The 6,803-nt window shown below is 49.3% G+C and overlaps 1 non-coding gene across 1 annotated transcript; it reads left to right on the top strand.

Annotated features, from left to right (window-relative positions):
- The first annotated feature begins 6,307 nt into the window (after window positions 1-6,307).
- Trnaa-agc (transfer RNA alanine (anticodon AGC)) lies at window positions 6,308-6,380 on the top strand. Its single transcript has one exon. It is a non-coding gene; the product is annotated as a tRNA-Ala (tRNA).
- Window positions 6,381-6,803: the final 423 nt, after the last annotated feature.

The following is a 6,803-nucleotide window of genomic DNA, read 5'->3' as shown; positions in this document are numbered from 1 at the left end:
CCTGGATCAGCCTGTAGTGAAGCTGCAGAGATTGAAAACAAACACAAACAAGGACCCTGATGGTTTCATGTTCTTAGTCACAAAAGTGAAAGGAACCAAGGACAAATGATCCTAGCCCAAGTCCAAGGTCAAGAGCAGAACTGGCTGCTTAAAGCAGCTGTGAATGTGGCCGGCTGTGTGCTTCCCATGGGCCAGGTCCTCCCTGCCTTGAATCTGTGTCCTTCCCTTGAAAACGAACACAAACAGCACCCACTGCCCAGTGAGGACAGCACTCAGGGTCTGGAACCACTTAAGGATGGAGAATGGGTGTCAAGAGCCACAGGGAATCTGTTCTCTGTAATTACAGGGCTATAATATCAGACCTATTTAAGGGTTTGTGTCTGTTAACTCCTTAAAAGTCCCTGGGAATCCTGGCCTGGGGAGTTGCGCGTACAGGGCAAGGGGCAGCTTGTTTCCAAACATCTCGACCCTCTGGCTTTTCCTCACCGTGTGTTCAGCACACAAGAGCACCGCTCCGGCACCACTGAACGTCCGTCCAGAAGATCACTGTGGTCCCAGACTCTGAAACCTGCTGCGTACTCAGAAGGAGGCCAAAGCCAGCATGGCCCCATGGAGTAACAGCATACGATCCTGACCTTGAACAGAGTGTGGAAAGCCAGAGTCCTTGGGTGGTGCTTGGGGCCAGAGATAAAAGAGACAAAGCCATATGATCTGGCCCTGGGTGCGGTGGGGAGAGGGCCATGCTGGTGGCCAGACCGTGTGGGACACTGTTGCCTGGCCCAGATGCCACCCTTGTAACTGGTCCTCCGGGAACTGGATTTCTGATGGTTCTACCATTTCCCCCAAAGGACTCCCCATCCTGCCCTGGGCCCCCCTTTCCCAGCACCTTTTCTGACATACCCAGGACCCATCTGCTACCACTGGCTCCATCCCTGTGTGGGCAGAGTGCCAGGCTCTTGGTCTTACTCTGACGGATGAGCCTAAGTGTCTGGTCCCCTGTGGACAGACTCCCAGGCTCAGATCCTCTGCTGAGCCTCAGCCTCCAGGGCTGACCTGGGTAGTTCAGCCCATCCTCCAGGTCATGTTGGCGAACTGTCCCCGTTCAGAGCTCACCACTGGGCTCACCACTCCCACCTGACCCTTCGTGACATGGACCGCAATCTCTGTATCATGCCTGCCTTGAGCTGTTGGATTCCTGAGAACAAGGGCTACATCTGTTGTCTTTCCTTCTCTGCTGACTTCTTAGTACCAAGCACAAAGAATATTTGTTGAATGAATGAATAATAGCAAATAAATAAGTGTATATGTGCCCTTTCCATCTAAAGAGTAATCATGGGTGGATTCCTTTACATCCATCTTTTCCCCTGATTTTTGGACACCCCTAAAGGGTTAAAATCCTTTTTAAAGATGAATGAGTAAAGACAGGCCAAGAGAGTCAAGAGAGTGCTCATGACCCTGGTCTAAGGCCACCCAGCATGGAGCCTGTGGACATGGTTGGTTGGAACCCAGCTTCTGGGTCTGGTCCTTGTAGCACCTATGGGTGGCCTCCTATTGGGGGTGAGCAGAGACACACACACACACACACACACACACACACATCCACTAAATAGGAGGGGATAGAAGGGCCCTGCAGAGAGGAGGGTAGTACTCCAAAAGCAGCAATAATCATGACACTTCCCTTAAGAACTCCCCTGCAGCTCTGGGGAAGCTGCCTACAGAGCAGGAGCATCATGTGAACCTGACATTCTGGACATTTTAGTGTCCACAAACCATGGTGACTGTCCCTTGGGCTGCTGGGGGAACTGGAAGTCTTATCTGGGGAAGGGACTGAGGGTTGAAGAAAAGTCCCTACTACTCCCAGAACTTCCCTGGGGATTTCCGGGGCCCCCTGTCTCCCTACCATCCCTGTCTCCCTACCCGTCCATGGGGCCAGGCCATTCCCTCCTACTGACCCCCAAATATCCACTTTCCATGTCTGCATCTCAAGTAGCCGCACAGGAAGAATGTCTTTGGGGATCAAGGGAAAGTCAATGTGTCTGGGGTTCCTCTCACTGTTCCTCCTGCTGTGGATGAAGTGGGTGTGGGTGGTATTTGCCCCTGGCCCTCAGCCTCTGCCCCCCCATGCAGCACCTGTTTGGGGCAGGCCAGGTGGCGCCTTCGCCCCAACCTGCCCTCAGACCTCCGCCTCCATGCCAGTCTCCATGCTCTGGCCCAGCTGGTTTGCTATCTGCCCAGATGCCCCCCACACTCGCCACCTGAAGACCCCCATCCATCAGAGCGGCCTCTGGCTCACTCTCCAGAAGAGGCAGTAGACCAGTTACCTCTGTGTGCTATCCTTGCCATTTACCTGCTCTGGAACTTTCTGAGCAGGTGGGGCCACCTCAGCCTGGTCAGCCTTCGGGGGCTGAGTCAGCAGGATTTTTGCAAGTGGGTAGCTTTTGCTGAAGGGGCCCTGGGTTCTCAAGGCCTGCACAACATCAGCTCCCCTTGTTGACCAAGCAGGGACCCTAAGGTGCCCGGTGAAGCAGCCGGCTGCCCTGCCCTGCCACGCCCTCCTCATGTGCCCCACCTGAGCAGAGCTCAGAGGAGTCAGCCAGGAGTTGAAGACAGGTCTGAGGAGGCCGGACTGGGAGGGGGACACCGGGGCAGGGTGTGTGTCTGTCTGAAGGGAGACATGCTTGACCCTGGGCACCAGGGCCTCTGTCAGCCCAGAGCCAAGCACCTGGTGCGTCTCAGGCCTCTTTCACTCGTCAGTGTTAATAGGATTTACATTCTGGGGTCTGACTTCCAGGAAATAGGGGAGACCAGTAGTTTGTTGGCCCACCCACCAACGTGACTGTGGTTCCCCTCCCCTCCCTCATCTCAGGCCCACACTCAAGGGGGCCTGGGGCATGACCTTGAGGCTGGGCACTTCCTGGGCTGTCATCAGTCATTTGCACTGTGAGGGGGCACTGTTCAGCAAGCTGCTGGTGGTGCTGGTGAGGTGCCCCGTCCTCTACCCCTCGGGCTGGCTTCTTATAGGATGACTCCTGACCCCAGCACAACAGCTTCCTCCTTTTTCTGGACCCCAGAGATTCTCCACAGAGTGGGGACGGCGGAGGCCACTGCATGCCCCAGGCCCCCTTGAGTGTGGGCCTTTGGAAACTTTGTTATTTCACTTCCTGGCCCTTTTGCCAAGTGCCCTGCAGCCTCAGAGCGGCCAGGCAGGTTCAGCTGAGGATTCTGCCTCCTGCTGCCTTCCTCCCCAGAATACCAAGTAGCTGGGTGGCCTCGGTCAGCACTTCCTGTTCTCTCAGCAGTCACCCTGGCAGGACGATGGTGGTGCAGGTTGGGGGCTGGGGGCAGTGCAGCGACATTGGCTCCTCCCAAACCCAGACTGCTGTAGGGTGGTCCAGAGCACAGGAGCACGCGGGCCCCTGTCTACTCGCGGGAATTCAGCCTGCAGAGCCCAGGACAGCACGGGTGACGAGGACAGAATCACAGAAGTAGTCACTCCCAGAAAGTGGCAGCCACACTGCTCGCCTGCCTGGTTCTCACCAGTGAGAAGGTCCTCGCTGAGCCATTGTCCCTGGGCGCATGCCAAGGAAACCCTCTTCCCCGGAGGCCCCTGACTTCTGAGAAGGGCAGGCTCTGCTCCAGAGAGCATCCACGCCGTGGGAGCAGCCACAGCTCCGCGGGCCCCGACCTGGTTTGAGGGTGTGCCCGGGTCTCCGTGCTTCTCCTGATGTCCACGTCTGCTTCATACAAAAGCAGTTTTAGACATTGACTGGTTCATTTACTGATTGATATCACCCCAAATCTGTGGGATGGCTACAAGATGCAGCCCCTCTAGGTCCTGGGGTTAAATTCAGCTTCTCAGACCTGAGAAGGACCAGGCCTCTGTTCCTCCAGCCAAGACCTCCCTGGGCTCCTACAGCTTACCACGTTCTCCCAGGGGTGCTCAGAAGAGCAGGGTTCACGTCAATGGGGCCTGGCAGCATGCTCCTCAAACCAGAGCAAGTTCAAGTTCAGCCTGGGCAACTTGGGGAAACGCTCAGCAACTTAGCAAGACTTTGTCTCAAAAAATAAAAAGGGCTGGGGATGAGGCTCAGTAGTTAAGTGCCTCTGGGTTTAATCTCTAGTATCAAAAAAAAAAAAAAAAAAAGTAAAAAGTAAAAAGTTTGGAAAAAATAGTGCCATACAAATAGAAGAAACTAATTTAGCTCTCTAATATCAGACAAAATAGACTCTAGGTCAAAGAGCAATAAGGGAAGACAGATCATAATTACAAAATATCCAACTCTTCAGGAAGATACAGCAATTCAGAAATTTGTATACACCTTAATAGCACCACTTCAATTTTTAACTTTTTTTGTACTAAGGATTTAACCCTGGAATGCTTTACCACTAAACTGCACCCCCAGATCTCCCTTCTTTTTATTTATTTATTTTTTTTAAGATAGGGTTTTGCTAAGTTGCTGAGGTCGGCCTTGAACTTTCAATCCTCCTACCTCAGCCTCCTCAGTCACTATTACACAGTGCCAAGGTCAGTTTCAATTTATAAGAAGCATAAATGGATAGATTATTAAGAGAAGTAAGCAAATTTACAATGATAGTAGGAAACTTTTACACATTTCTTTTGGTACATGATAGAATAGATAAAAATCAGAACAAACACAGGTGACTTGAAAAATTTACTTAACAAACTTGATCCAAATGACACAGAAGAATCTGGTACTCCAGTGGCCGCAGGGAACACATTGATGCTCACACAGATCTTCACAAAATCTGACCACATGCTGACTCAAATCAGGTCTTGAAAAGTGTCAAAAGATTTGAAGTACCTATACCATGTTACCTTTTTCTTTAGCTAAGAAATCTACAACAAAAAGATAAATGAAAAATCCCAATGTGTTTGAAAATTTGAAAATGCACTTCTAAGTAAACCACAAGTGAAAGATAAATAAAATGGAAATTAGAACATATTTTGAGCCGAACTATAGTGCAATCCTAAATTTGTGGGCTATAACTGAACTTAAGTTTACAGGAAAGTGTGTTGGGAAAGGCTAAAAATAAATATGAAGTTAGAAAATTCATTGAGTTTAATTACAAATTAGACTCAAAGAAAGAGAAAAGAAATAAATAGTAAAGAAATGAGTAGAGCCGGGCACAGTGGCGCACACCTGTAATCCCGGCAGCTCAGGAGGCTGAGGCAGGAGGATAGAGAGTTCAAAGCCAGCCTCAACAATGGCGAGGCACAAAACAGTGAGACCCTGTCTCTAAATAAAATACAGGGACGTGGCTCAGTGGCTGAGTATCCCTGAGTTCAATCCCTAGTACAAAAAAAAAAAAAAGATAACATTTAAAAAATCTAACAACCAGAAAATCTGACAAAATATGTTCAAGACTACTATGCTGAAAACAATAAAATAATATTCAAAAACTTCAAATAAGACCTAAATAAATGGAGAGATGTTCATGGACTAAAATGTGATGTTATATACCAAATTGATCTGTCCCAATGCAATACAATCCCAATTAAAATTCCAGCAGGCATTTTATGAACATTAATAAGCTAATTCTAAAAGTTCCATGATAATGCAATGAGTCTATTACTTAGCAATCCTGAAGAACAAAAATCTGGAAGAGTTTCTCAACTGGGTACCAAGACTTCAGTGCGCTATTGACGCAAGAAGAGAAAAAAATAGATGATCAGAACAAGTCAGAAAGCCTGAAGACCCACATAGAGGGACACTTTGATTTATGGCAGGAGTCACGCAGCAGAGCAGGGGCCCATGAATGTCTTTTTGATAAACAGTGACAGATGAAAAGCAATGACACTCTCCTATGGCACGCCTGAGAATCAATTCTGGGTCTGGGGTGCAGCCCAGTGGCAGAGTGCTTGCCTAGCTTGCGCAGGCCCTCCCCCCACCTCCCTGCAAAAGAATGACCCTCTCCCACCTCTCTCCTCTCTGTAGGTGAAAGGAGCCACACACAGAAGGCCACATGCTGTATGAGTCTACGACAGGAAAGCTCAAACACAGGCGAGCCTGGGGTGGTGTTAGAATGAGATGGTGGTGACCCTTGCAAGGGCTGAGAGTGCTTGGGTCCCAGGCGCCTTCTGTGCCCTGTTTCTTGTCCTGGGTGGGGTTCCATGAGTGAGCTCACTTCGTGGAAACCCATCCAATTACACGTTTCTCTTTAGGTGTTATATAGCTTCAACATGTTGGACAAATAACATAAACTCCCTGGGCTTCCTTTTCATCATTTACTTGTAGAATTGGAATTATAATAATTGTAGGATGTAAGAGTTAAATAGTAGTGGGCTGGGGATGTAGCTCAGTTGGTAGAGAGCTTGCCTAGCATGCACAAGGCCCTGGGTTCAATCCCCAGCACCACCAAACAACAACAAGAGAGAGAGAGAGAGAGAGAGAGAGAGAGAGAGAGAGAGAGAGAGAGAGAGTTAAATAGCATTTCATTCAGGGATTGATCCAAATCAGGTACTTTGTAAATGTTCAATGTTATCAGCTGTGGGATTTGGTGGAACAGATTAAAACCCAACCAACCAACCAGCCAACAAAATCCATTTGAACAAGTCCCTTTCCCTGTCACATACCCTGCATCACGTGGCTGTGATGTGATGGCATTTGTGGTGAGTGATAGTGGTCTTCACCCTCAAGCTCACATTTCCCCAGAAATCAAGCATCCTGCACTCCACCCACTCACAATTCCTGTGCATGCACTTTGGAATCAGGTATTTTAGTGTACCTACTCCCACTGATGATGGAAATTCACCCTAAATATTCCAATTACCAAGTTAGAAA

Source organism: Marmota monax, unplaced genomic scaffold (genome assembly GCF_021218885.2).
Source record: "Marmota monax isolate L192 unplaced genomic scaffold, Marmota_monax_Labrador192_F-V1.1 WCK01_AAM20220418_F8-fsc00010, whole genome shotgun sequence".
Classification (NCBI taxonomy): Eukaryota; Metazoa; Chordata; class Mammalia; order Rodentia; family Sciuridae; genus Marmota; species Marmota monax.
This window is presented reverse-complemented; position numbering and strand designations above follow the sequence as displayed.